The sequence below is a fragment of the Ochotona curzoniae genome, unplaced genomic scaffold, assembly GCF_017591425.1.
Source record: "Ochotona curzoniae isolate NIBS_2020 unplaced genomic scaffold, NIBS_Ocur_1.0 contig_517, whole genome shotgun sequence".
Taxonomy (NCBI): domain Eukaryota; kingdom Metazoa; phylum Chordata; class Mammalia; order Lagomorpha; family Ochotonidae; genus Ochotona; species Ochotona curzoniae.
This window is the reverse complement of record NW_024466454.1, coordinates 2274705-2286912: the sequence shown is the minus strand read 5'-3', so window position 1 is coordinate 2286912 and position 12208 is coordinate 2274705. Positions and strand designations below refer to the sequence as shown.

Here is a 12208-nt window from a genome sequence, read left to right as displayed (position 1 = left end):
TTTTTGTTTTTTTTTTTTTTTTAAAAAGGACTTGGAATCATCAGGGGATGCATTTGTACCTTTTTAATATATATAGTGTTGGGAAAGCTACCTGTTGAGCGTCACCAAGAGGCTAGTAAGCATGGCTGTGGTCCGTAAAACATTTACTCAGTGCACAGTGTTTTACATATGCCGTCTCCAGTCCTCATGGGCATTTGGTAGCTGACCCTGCCTCAGTTGAGACTTGAGTTAGTTGAAGCTTCGGGGATTTGATTCCAATGTTCAGTTTTTACTGCTGTGTCCTGCACAACTAATGGGATACATGTACAAGTTTGAAGTAAGAGTATTCATCTTTTTTTAAAGTTTTTTCAAAGTTTTTTGATTAGTGGTACATTTTACGCTGGGACCCAGTATGTTGGAAACACAAGTTTCCTGTTCTGACTGCATCTGAGGCATTCTTTCTTTCTTATCTTATCTCCTGCCATCTTTTAAAAAATAATCTGCAGGGCCCCACGTTGATTTTGTGAGATGTCAGGTACCAAACATGGGTAGTGTTCCAGGGGATTAACGCTTTGCTTCTTGAAATGGCTTCCGAGGCTGCTTTGGTGGGCTGTAATCATTTTACCAAATGCTTGGAAAGCCACGTTGTTAAAGCCCTTTGTTTTCTTAGGCCAGGGATAGTAGACATTACTTAGAAAAATATGTGTCGAGGGATTTTCCCGAGGAGATGCACTGCAGAGCAAGGAAGGGGGCATTTCAAAATGTTCACGGAAAATGTAGTTCACAGGAAATCCAGGGCAGTTTTTCATGGAGTGGAATAACATTTAGACTGGATTGCATTATTAACATTGGAAAATTATTTTAGCATGGTTTCATCACGTCTGTAGACAGTTTTCCTGAACGTAACAGTGGCTATAACAGTTTAATATATTTTAATTGTACATTGCAAATGTCTGGCCTTGAGGTCCAGGTGGTACTCTTTCAATCCCAGCAGCTCTGTGAACCTTCTGCTAGGTGCAGTGTTAGGCCAGAGGGCTTCCTTTGTTGTCGGTGTTAGCAGAAAGTGCAACTTGTGTTTCCAAAGAGGGCATATTTTCTTGGGGTAGAAGGTCCTTACATGTGATTTCCTCTGAGTTGAAATATTTCTGGAGTCCTAAAATACATACAAATTGCTCCTGAATTTTCGCATGGCTCCCTAATATTCAGGGTCACAAAATACTGCTGTTTTGACATCACTAGATAGAGACATTTTTAAGCTAACAGGTTGTAATAACATGAACTTTCATTATGCGTGTTCCTAAAATTGGTGTTTGTGTGTGTATTATTAAGGAACTTAAGATGAAGATATCAGTACTTTTTTGGAAATAAAAGGTGAAGGAGATTTTTAAATTTTCAAAAATTATGCGTGACAAGTAGTAAAAAAAAAAACACATTGTGTTTCAGAAACTGAGGAAAGGCAAGCATTTGGAGTGGATCCTACTTTCAGAGAAACTGTCTTGGACTTGAGGGAGGTCAAGTCCTGGCTGTACTTTGTAATCTTGAAAAACTTAGTGAACCTTTCGCAGCCTCAGTCTCCTGTCAGATTAGGGATCCTAGTCAGTGAATTCCATGAGTTCCTAAAATCCATTTTCATTTGTCGATTAGGCAAGCAAAATGTATTATAAACAAAAGCATTATAAATGAATGGTCACAGATGAGTAATTCTTGGAATTTTACTTTAATGTTGAATAATAACCTGTATAGAAAATGATCTCATGCTCTATTCTTTTGGATAAAGAAAACTTGGTTTTTAAAAAAATATGTGAGTTCATTTTTTGGTGATAATAAAGTTATTAAATCTATTAACATTGAATACCACTTAAACTCTTACTAATATAAATGTTTTAAATAGTGTCATAACGTATTTAAGATAATTTTTAACCTTTGGGATGTTATGTGTTAGGTGCCGTGTTGAAAACCAGTGGCATGTTTGTAAATACCTAATTAGATTATAATATTAGAATTAAATGCTTTGTATTTTTCAGTTAGCTATGATTTTTTTTTCTTTTTTCCCAAAGTATTTGGAGGCTTAACATTTAAATCTGGCAATTACTGTGTCCTGCTTTGATTGGTTTATGGAAAAAAGCATTAAGTTGGTAATTTGTCTGCCTAAGTCAGTTGAAACTAATAGGAAGTTAAAAAAAAAAGCTGTCTATATGAGGGTTTGCCGAGAATTGAACAAGCTTCATTTTTTATTCTATTTGTATGTTCTGTAATGTACTTCTCACTTTTTAGTGAGATAGTTTTGTGTGTAATTAGGTGAATGTGAGGCTTTGAAAGGCTTAAATTAGTGAGATATTTTTCTATACCTAAAATGCTAAGTCCTTTCTAAATGGTTAGGTAAATATTTAAAAATTCTGTGGCCTTAATGCCCATAAATATTATTTAAAGTGTGAGCTTTATTTGAGAAAAAAAAAAAAGTACATGTGGGGTGTGAAGACTTAAAAAATGGAGGCTTTTAAAGTGTGATTGCTGATGCCCTTAAGAAAGTTGCTGGCAATACTGTACTGTGATCTCTTCAATAATAATATTCTAATTTATATATGATTTCAATGACTGTTTTACTCTAATATAAATGTTTTGTGGTAAAGTGTCAGCCTCCATGATAATTTTATATTTATTTTGTAAATATTGTATGTACAGTGACATTAAGCACCTTTTGAAATACAGATTTGAACATCTCTCTTACTCTGCTTTAAAAATGTGTCATGGTTTTTCTTTGTCTGCAGGATAAAGTTCATGCCCTTGCCTTTTGCTCACCGAGTGCTTTGTAACCTGTGCTTAGCTGCTGTTGTTATTGCGTTGTTTCATTTTCGAAAAGGCATTATGGGATTTATGAAACTGTCCCTCCTAACCTCCATCCTTGCTTCTAGCTATGTAAGGGGTGCTTATTTGTTAGGAGCTTGATGTGGATTTTTTCTTCTGCTTTTACCATTCTTTGCTCAAGTCTGCTTTAAGGAATAAATAAGATCAAGAAGTCGTTAGAAAGTTCATGTAATAGAGTATTTTCATTCTATTCCATGAAATAGTTCAATTTCATAGCTTCCACACATGGAGCAGAGGTAATGAGAAGCCAACCGTAAGGTGTGTTGTTATTGTCCTCAGATGGTATCCTCCTTAGTGGCTGGCCCTGCGAGTGTTCTTTCTTCCTTTTCCCTTCCGATGACCAGATCAGTCTCTGGTCATAGCACGTGGATGTGTCTTCCTACGTTCCACCCAAAGCAGTGAGAGTGTATACTTGCTGAAAACTTACTTCACTACACATTTTTTGCTTTGTAGATATAAAATATATGGGAGAGGTTTAGAGTTTATGTCATTGAAATCTGTTCAATATTTGGAACCAAAGAAACTTACATAAGTTTCTTGCCTGAAGAGTATGTTGTGAGATATTGGGAAAACATGATCTAGAACCTAGTTTTGACTTCTAATTGACCTATGTTTTCCATAAAGAACATATATACCTACATTATAGTTTTCTAAGACTGTATTTAATTTGGGCAAGTATCTACTGTTATGTGATAAAAGGTAACATCCTTGGTTACATGATGGGAGTGAGGGAAGTAGTGGGATTAGAGAAGTGGGATTCTTGAAATCACGTAATTCTTAATAATGAGCTTGAAGATGAATTTAATCCATGAACTTTATCCTGATATTGTTATTTCCAGGTGACTTGAAAGGATATAATTGGTCTCAAACTCCAAACTATTGGTGACCAGAGATAACATACCTATTAAAGTTGTATGTTGGGGAAGGTGGGCCGAGTAAAAAGAAGAGCAGGAGGAATAGAAGCAAACTGTGGTCTGCTTTGCTTGAAGGAATTCATTTAAAATAAAGCAAACAGAAAAACTGCGTTAACCGCAATTTGTGGATTTAATCACAAAAAAAAAAAAAGTGGATCCTGTCTGTGTGAGTTGGTGTTTCTCCTGTTATTTGTTAGGTCAACTATGCTTAGCAGCCATTGTTGGTCGAAGCATGTTCTTAGTCCCTGGGGCAGTGGAACGTTATTGTCCACTGATTTTTCTTTCTTACAACCTAGAAAGTTCCTTTCAGTATTGACTTCCCTAGGAAGTGTGTTTATAGATTTTCCCCACTTCCTTCACCTCTAACAGTGCGTTGTTTGGCTGCTTCATCATTCCTTCTCATACAGATAGTATTCTGCATATTTTAAATTTATTTAGTTAGAAACTAAATTTCCCATAAAAAATATCATGTAAGAGGCTGTATTTATGTTTCTGCATGGCTTAGGAAAGAAAGCATGTATCATCACTTGTTTCCTCTAAATGTCTCCTCTTTCCAGTGTCTCTTACAGCCCCGTCTCTTTGTCTCAGAAGTGAAACTTTTTATTTTTTACTTTTTAAATTTTTCTTTAAAATTTTTACTTAAAAAATTATTTACGTAGTTGAGAGGGATGCATGCTCACGTAGGTTTCTGATTCAGTGGAAAGGGTCAAGGTTTGGAGGAAGGTTTGGAGGAAGGTGGATGAGATAAATGTTTCAGTTTCAGTTCTTTTTTTTTTTTTTTTCCTTTTTCTTCCTCATGTGTCCACAGCAGGGCAGGGAGAAGTGCTCACTCCTTGCTGTCAAACTACATCAGCACCTGGGGATGGAGACTATCATTTGAGAACCTTGAGAACCTTAGAGAACTCGATGTGGGGAAGCATGTTCCTAGGGTGCCACTTGATTGGTCCTTGATGAGGTATTGTTGGCTTTGTTCCTTCCGGGTTGAGAAAATCCTTCCACGGTCCATTGGCTGACCGTGTCTACTTTTGTGTAAGCACAGACCTAGACATTGCTGCAATGCCTGGCCAGGAGAGTTGCTTCATCTATTCCACTTTCTTTCCATTTTTGATGAGATACTGGACATCCTCGGTTGGCCTGGATGAGCTTGCTGTGGTGTCTTTTGTGTGCATCTGCTCCTTATTGTACGGGTATCAGCAACTGAGGAGGCCCAGTCTTGATACTTACACTCCAAGGTAGGACCACGTATCTCATGATTTTCCTTGAGGCTGGGGTTGGAGAGCCCCCAAGAAACTACTTTTTCTTTTTCCTTCTGAAGAAACATCTTTATCCTGGGAGTTTTGTTGTTCCTTCCCCCACTTACTTTTTAACTTTCTGTGGACATATCCTTACATAGTATGTTGTGAGTCTTTCCTGCTTTTGAACTTGAAGTACAATCATGCTGAATGCTTTCTTCTGCAACTTTATTTTTACTTGACATTTTTTGAAGTTCACTTATTCTGATGTATGTAGTATTTCATTATATGAACATAGTAAATTTATGCTCCATTTCACTGTTCGTGAACACTTGAGCGGTTTTGAGATTTTTGCTATTATAAATTAGGCTACTTTGAACATTTTTGTAAATGTCATCTGGTGCAGGCGTGCATGTAGAAGTAGAATTGTGGATTCCAAGATGTGCTTGTATTCAGCTTTGTTATGGATGGAGGCAGAATAATAGTACCCCAAATGCATCCATGTTCCAATCCCTTAACTTTGTGAACATTTTCATGGCAGGAAAGGACTTTGTGGATGGGATTGAATTAAAATAAGGAGTTTATTTAGGATTATCTAAATAGCTTAGTGTGTGAAAAGGATCCTTAAATTAGTGGAAGAGAAAGGTCTGCCAATATTCCCCACCCCTGCTGACCTTCTCTCTGCTTGTCTGCCTTTGTGTTCTAATTTTCCCTTTTCGCAGGACCTGCAGTCCTATTAGACTAGGGTCAACCCTAAATGACCTCATTTGAATTTGATTACCTGTGCCAGGACCTGATTTCCAAGAAAGATTGTAGTCTGAGGTGATGAGCATTATATTAGTGCTTTATTGTGTCTTTCTTTCTTTCTTTTTTTTTTTTTTTTTTTAAGGAGAAGTCACACTTCATTCAAGAAGCAACAGACATTTAAAATACTGTTTAGATTTGAATGTTTTCTAAAGTGGGCATATCATTTGTGTTTTTGCTAGTGGTGAATAAAAATGTCATTTGATCCACATTTTCCAGTTTTCTCTTAGTCTCCCACATGGGTGCAGGGGCCCAAGCACTTTACCATTTTCCACTGCCCTCCCAGGCGCAGAAGCAGAGAGCTGGATTGAAAGCAGAACTCAAACCCCAACACGCAGTGCTGGCACTACGCCGTGGGACTGGGCGCTGCAAGTGGAGATTTAACACGCTGGTCATGGCACTGGCCTCATCCTTCATCTTACTCTTTTTAAAGAGTACTTTGGTTATTTTTGTGCTTTGCTTAGTCAATATAAATTTTAAAATAAGCCTTTCAAATTCTACAAAATTTCTGCTCAAATTTTGACTGGTAGAGCATTAAGTATTTTGAATAATTTAGAGGAAATTTTTGGTTAAAAATTTTTAAGTTGTATTTTTCTGAAAATTTATTTAATGTAACTTTAAAAGTTTATTTTTATAATTAATAATATTATATGTTTAATCTTATCATTATCTGTGGTTTTTTTCCCTCTTTTTCATTCTTAATATCATTTGTATCTTTTTAAAAATTTCCTCATCAAACTGGTAAGAAGTATGTTTCTAATCTTTTTGTAAAAGTAGCTTTTTGGAATGTTGTTTATTTTCTATTTTATTTATTTCAGCTCTTTTATTATTCCTTCTATGTATACATCTCAGACTATATGTTTCTCCTAAATGTTTGCTTTATTCGAATCTTCCGAGTTTTGATATATAGGATTATTAATCAATCCTAAATATTTTCTAATTTTTAAATTTTGATTTCCTTTCACTAATTAGTTGTTTAGAAGTTTTGAAAAATTTCTGGCTGTGTACAGGTTTCTAGTTATATAATTATTGTTGATTTCTGATTTAATTTTCTTTTGGGAAAAGAATGTAACCACTGCCAACACATTGTATGTGCTTTAAGATACTATATCTTGTTTGATTAATAACTATGATGTTGTTATTCAATAGATAACATGTCTCCAATATACTTATTTTTATCTTCTTGACTGTAACTGGAGAGGATATTAAGAATTTTGCTTGGCTAATGCATTTGTCAGTTTTCCCTGATAGTTTACAATTTGCTTCTTACATCTGTGACAAATAGAACTTTTAGAATTGAGCAGGATGACTTGTCAGAAGAACAGTAGAAAATATGCCCTGGGGGAGGGGAACATTTGGTCTGGGTTAAACCTCCAGTTGGTGTGCCGCTGTCTCATACTGGAGTGTGGCTTTGAGTGCAGTAGCCACTCCCAGTTCTGTCTTCCCGCTCATGTGCACCCAGGAAGGCAGCAGGTGGATCCTGGTCAGCTATGGGAAATTTTTTGGATAAGCCTGCATATGGGAACTTTCTCTATCTCTCTAGTGTCTCTGCATCTCAAATGAATTAGATGAATAAAAACAAATGTAAGAGTATGCATAAGAGTTAGCACATTTCAACATCTAAAGAAATAAATATAAGGAAGTGATGAAAACTCAGTTTGGTTATATTTACGCATATGCCTGGGGATACCAAGATGACTGGTATTTCAAGGAAATAATACTCTAATGGAGAGAGAAAGTTTAAATAAATATTTAGAATTCAGTGTGTTAAGTGATACAATAGAGGTGTGAACAAGATATCCTGTGAGCTTTAGCAAAGGAATAACTAGTCCTCATCAGAAAAGAGTTAGGAAGCCTAAAAAAGCACCTAACAATTAAGCTTTAGTCTTCAAAGAAAGTGTCTTACTGATACCAGATGAATAAAAATCAATAAAACATTTTACTTCTGTGACTTCATCAAGGCTTTTTTGAGGCTTTGAAATATGTCCTTTAATTCATATTTTGGAGGTGGTCTCTTTTCCAGTTGCAGCTGTCAGATTGGCATGCCATTTATCCATCAGATTGGCATGCCATTTATCCATCAAATATGCAATTTGCTTTGTACTCAAATCTGTGCCATAAAATAAGCTGTTACATATGTTGTTTAGGGACTTTGGGAGTATTTCAGGAGTTAAAATTATTCAACCTTTTTGTAATGAGAAAGGAGGAAAGTAAACATGATCTGTTTGGAAAAGTTGGTAGGGATATTCTTTTTTGGAAATATAAGACACAGGCATTAAGTCAAAACACAAGAAAGTCCTAAACTGTTAGTTCCTGTTAGTCCTCTTAGAGACATGTTTATTTATTTTGGAAGTTAGAAGAGAGAGAGGTAGAGGGAGAGCGATGGCAAGCAAACTCTTCTATCTGAGCGAGCGAACAAGCTCTTCTATCTGCTGGCTCACTCCCTAGATGGCCGTAAACACCCACCATGGGCCAGGCCAAAAGCAGCAGTAAGCAGCTCCCTCTGATCTCCCATGTGGGTGGCAGGACACAGATGATTGGGCCTTCTTCCACTTCTTTGTCCAGGCCATCAGCAGGCATCTGAATTGAAAGTGGAACAGCGGATGCTCCATGAGATCTACTACATGAGATGCTGGTGTCGCAGGCAGCAGCTTTACCGACTATACTACAATCACGCTAACATTATAGTTTTTAATACAGTCTTTATTGTACATCGAAATGGGGAAGACTGTTGCAAAATAAAGTCTGTAATATGTTATGTATTTTAATTTTAAAAATTATTTATTTGAAAGGGAGAGTTACAGAGAGAGAGAGAGAGGGAGGGAGGGGGGAGAGAGAGAGAAAGAAAGAAAGAGAGAAAGAGAAAGATGTTCCATCTGCTAGCTCACTCCCCAATGGCTGCAACAGCTGGGCTTGGGCCATTCTGAAGCCTGGAGCCAGGAGCTTCCTCTGGGTCTTCCTCCTGGGTGCAGGGGTGCAAGCACTTGGGCTGTCTTCCTTTGGTTTCTCAGGTGCATTAGCAAGCACCTGGATCAGAAATGGAGCAGGTGGGACTCAAACTGGTTCTTGGATGTGGGATGCCAGCTTCACAGAATTCAGAGTAAACTCTAATTTTGACATTTTAATGAGGTATTCCGTATATACTATATATGGAACAAATCTGAGGTACTCATTTATGGCTGTACAACTTTTTACACATGTGCATACTTATATAATTATCAGAACAAATTTGAGTATCTGAATTGATTCCTTCATATTCTCTTTCAGTTCATAGCCTATGATTTGAGGTGTCTTCAATTCTGATGTGTGTGTGTCTGTGTGTGCATACACACACATAGGAGGTGCACGGGATCGGGAGGGGAATGGTGGGAAAAGGGGAAGTGTGTCTGCCTTTGATTTTGTGTCTATGGGAAGAGAAAGATAGCCCTTCCGTGTTGATGTATGTGATTTTGGGAAGGGGAGTGATTAATGATACTGCCCCAAGTCCCTGGGGAGGGTTATTGATTATTAGGTGAATAGGATTTACAAAGAGCAGGACTGTGGCTTCTATCTTGTGGCCCTGACTAGGTACCTGCCTGTCCCATTTCATTCCCCTCTCAGAGATTTTTGACTCTTTTAAATGTTGCTGAAGGACACAGATTGATCACATCTTCTGTAGTTATATCCTGCTGATTAAGGGCATGGGGCTTGCATATCCTGGGATTGGAACTCTCTATCTTATCTAATGGAGCCCTCTCACAAGCTGGAGAACTGCTAGTCAGTGTCAATGGATGTGTCCCCTACATCTTCGTGGTTACCCTGAGAGGTTGTTGGCTTCTTTGTGCGGGAGTCAGCAATGTAGGTGGTCTAACCATGCAACGAATGCATTGAGGTTGGACCACACATCTGTGGGTTCTGGTCTCTTGGATTGGAGATTGTGCCATGTCTGAGACTATCATGAGATGAAATGACATGCTAAAGAACATTGATAGGTCTTACCCCACAATGGGTTGTGTGAGTGACCTGGCTCAGGGAGCCCAGCATGTTGGCTTTTTAAGCCCCAGCTTCACCTGTTCCCAGCTCTGGCTCTTGCAAATCCTGATGGGTACTGTGACCTAGTCCAGGGAGGGCCATGGCATTTTCTGGGCTCTCTTGGTCCCCTTGCCTGCCCTGCTATCAGCCCTAGTGCTTGCACGCACACTGGCAAATGCAACAGCCTGCCTGGGAAAACCATCAAGGTCTCTCTGTCAGGCCTGCCCCCAGCTCTGGTTCTCATGTGTGCCAGAGGGTACGGTGGTTTGGCCTGGCGAGGCCCTGTAGGTTTCCCTGCCTGGCATGCTCCCAGCCTCAGCCCTTAGGCTCACCAACCGAAGCAGCAGTCTAGCCCAGGGAGTCCTATGGCTGCAGCTCTGTCCACATTGAAGACCCTTGGTGGCCCCTACTCTATCCCATAGAACCTGGCAAGCCATTGGCAGCAGTCCACTCACCTCCTTCACCAGTCCCTTGCAGATTTAACAGTAAACAGTAGGGAATAATGCTGGCACACTTGTATAGTTACCACATGGTTAGCATGAACCAGGCCCATATTGCCAGCCAGCTGTTGGCTGCTTTTCTCTCTGCAGTGTAATACTTGCCAAGGCACAGGCAACCTAGGCAGGGCTTCCACCTGGGCACAATTCTGATCTTTGTTGTAATAGAGTATCTTTACCTGCTTTTGAACCTTCATTGAAACTGCAATTTGAATTTCAGGTCATTGTCTCAAGTCATAAATTACTGCTTTTATGTTTATTTTACTTTTCTACTTACTCTTTTTTTTTTAAAGATTTATTTTTATTATTTTTTTATTGGAAAGGCGGATATACAGAGAGGAGAGACAGAGAGGAAGATCTTCCGTCCGATGATTCACTCCCCAAGTGAGCGCAACGGGCCGATACTATGCCGATCCGAAGCCAGGAGCCTCTTCCGGGTCTCCCACGCGGGTGCAGGTTCCCAAAGCTTTGGGCCGTCCTCGACTGCTTTCCCAGGCCACAAGCAGGGAGCTGGAAGGGAAGCGGGGCTGCCGGGATTAGAACCGGCGCTCATATGGGATCCTGGGTGTGCAAGGCGAGGACCTTTAACCACTTGCGCCACCACGCCGGGCCCTCTACTTACTCTTGAAACAATGATTTTTGCATGTAAAAGATGAATAAAATGACCCATTTTACTAAGAAACTTAGGGTTTAATTGAAGCCAAAAAAGGGTGATACAAGGAAGCGTAGACAAAATATAGAGAATACTAAGAGACGAAGTGGTGCTGTGCTAGTAAGGACCCTGGCAGAAAATAAAATGCACAATAGTTAAACGTACAAGAGTTTATGAAGGGATGATTTGTAAAATTGTGCCAGGGGCTGCAGGAAAGCTGCATGATATGGTGAAGTGTCTGGTGAGTACCAATGGATAACTGTTACCATCTTTAAACATCAACAGGCATAATAGAAAGTTGCTAACATGATTTAGAGAGTAGCAAGCTGAATGAAGGACCACCTAGGTAAAGGTGAGAGAAGCTGTGGCTTCTGATAGAGGAACAGTGTTATGTAAAGGTGATTTTATATGACACCTGTGAGGACAAATACCCTAGACTCACACTCCTTTAGTTTTTCAGTTTCCTGCTGTTTTGCTCCATTGACTGAATCTATTCCAAAGACAGGGACAAGGGAGACTCCCAATACATGAAAAGTCTTCTGGTACACAGAAAGAATTAGAGTGGAGTGGAAAATGGATCTAGAGGGCAAATGAAATATACTTCACACAACTGGCTATTAAGATCCCAAAGATCTCAATCTCTGCAGAAGTAAAGGAAGGACCTTTTAGTAAGAGATCTTTAGGTAAGTAAGCAAAAATGAAGAATTACTGAAATAAAGAGTGTGTTCAGGGCAGGCATTGCAAGGTAGCAAGTAAAACTGACACCTGCAATGCCAGCATGTCCCTGTTGCTCCACTTGCAACCCAGTTGCCTGCTAATGGCTTTGGAAACAGTGAGAGGTGGTCCAAGTGCTTGGGCTCCTGCTACGCATGTGGGAGACCTGGAAGAAGCTCCCAGCTCCTGGCTTCAGCTTCACGCAGTCCTATGTATTGTGACCATCTGGGCAGTGAACCAGCAGATGGAAAATATATATCTCTTCCTCTCTCATTATAGCCCTGCCTTTCACATAAATGAATAAATGAATGAGTATTTTAGAAAAATTGTATGTTTGGAAAATGAAAAGTATCTCAGATACTTGAATGCATGCTATATGAAGAGGAATAAAAAATCATAAAAATAATTCATATATTATATAATGATATATTTTGGTCAATGGTATATGATGGTGGCTCCAAAGATTATATCCTTCAGGGTGCCATAGCTGTCTCAGATTGTGTAAGTACATGCTAATGTTTGTACAATGATAAAATCAAC

The 12208-nt window shown here is 38.9% G+C and overlaps 1 protein-coding gene across 3 annotated transcripts in view; it reads left to right on the top strand.

The window, feature by feature from the left end:
• PDE3B (phosphodiesterase 3B) overlaps positions 1-12208 on the top strand; it is a 121215-nt gene that overhangs the window by 1925 nt on the left and 107082 nt on the right. The gene's annotated exons all lie outside the window — the stretch shown is intronic.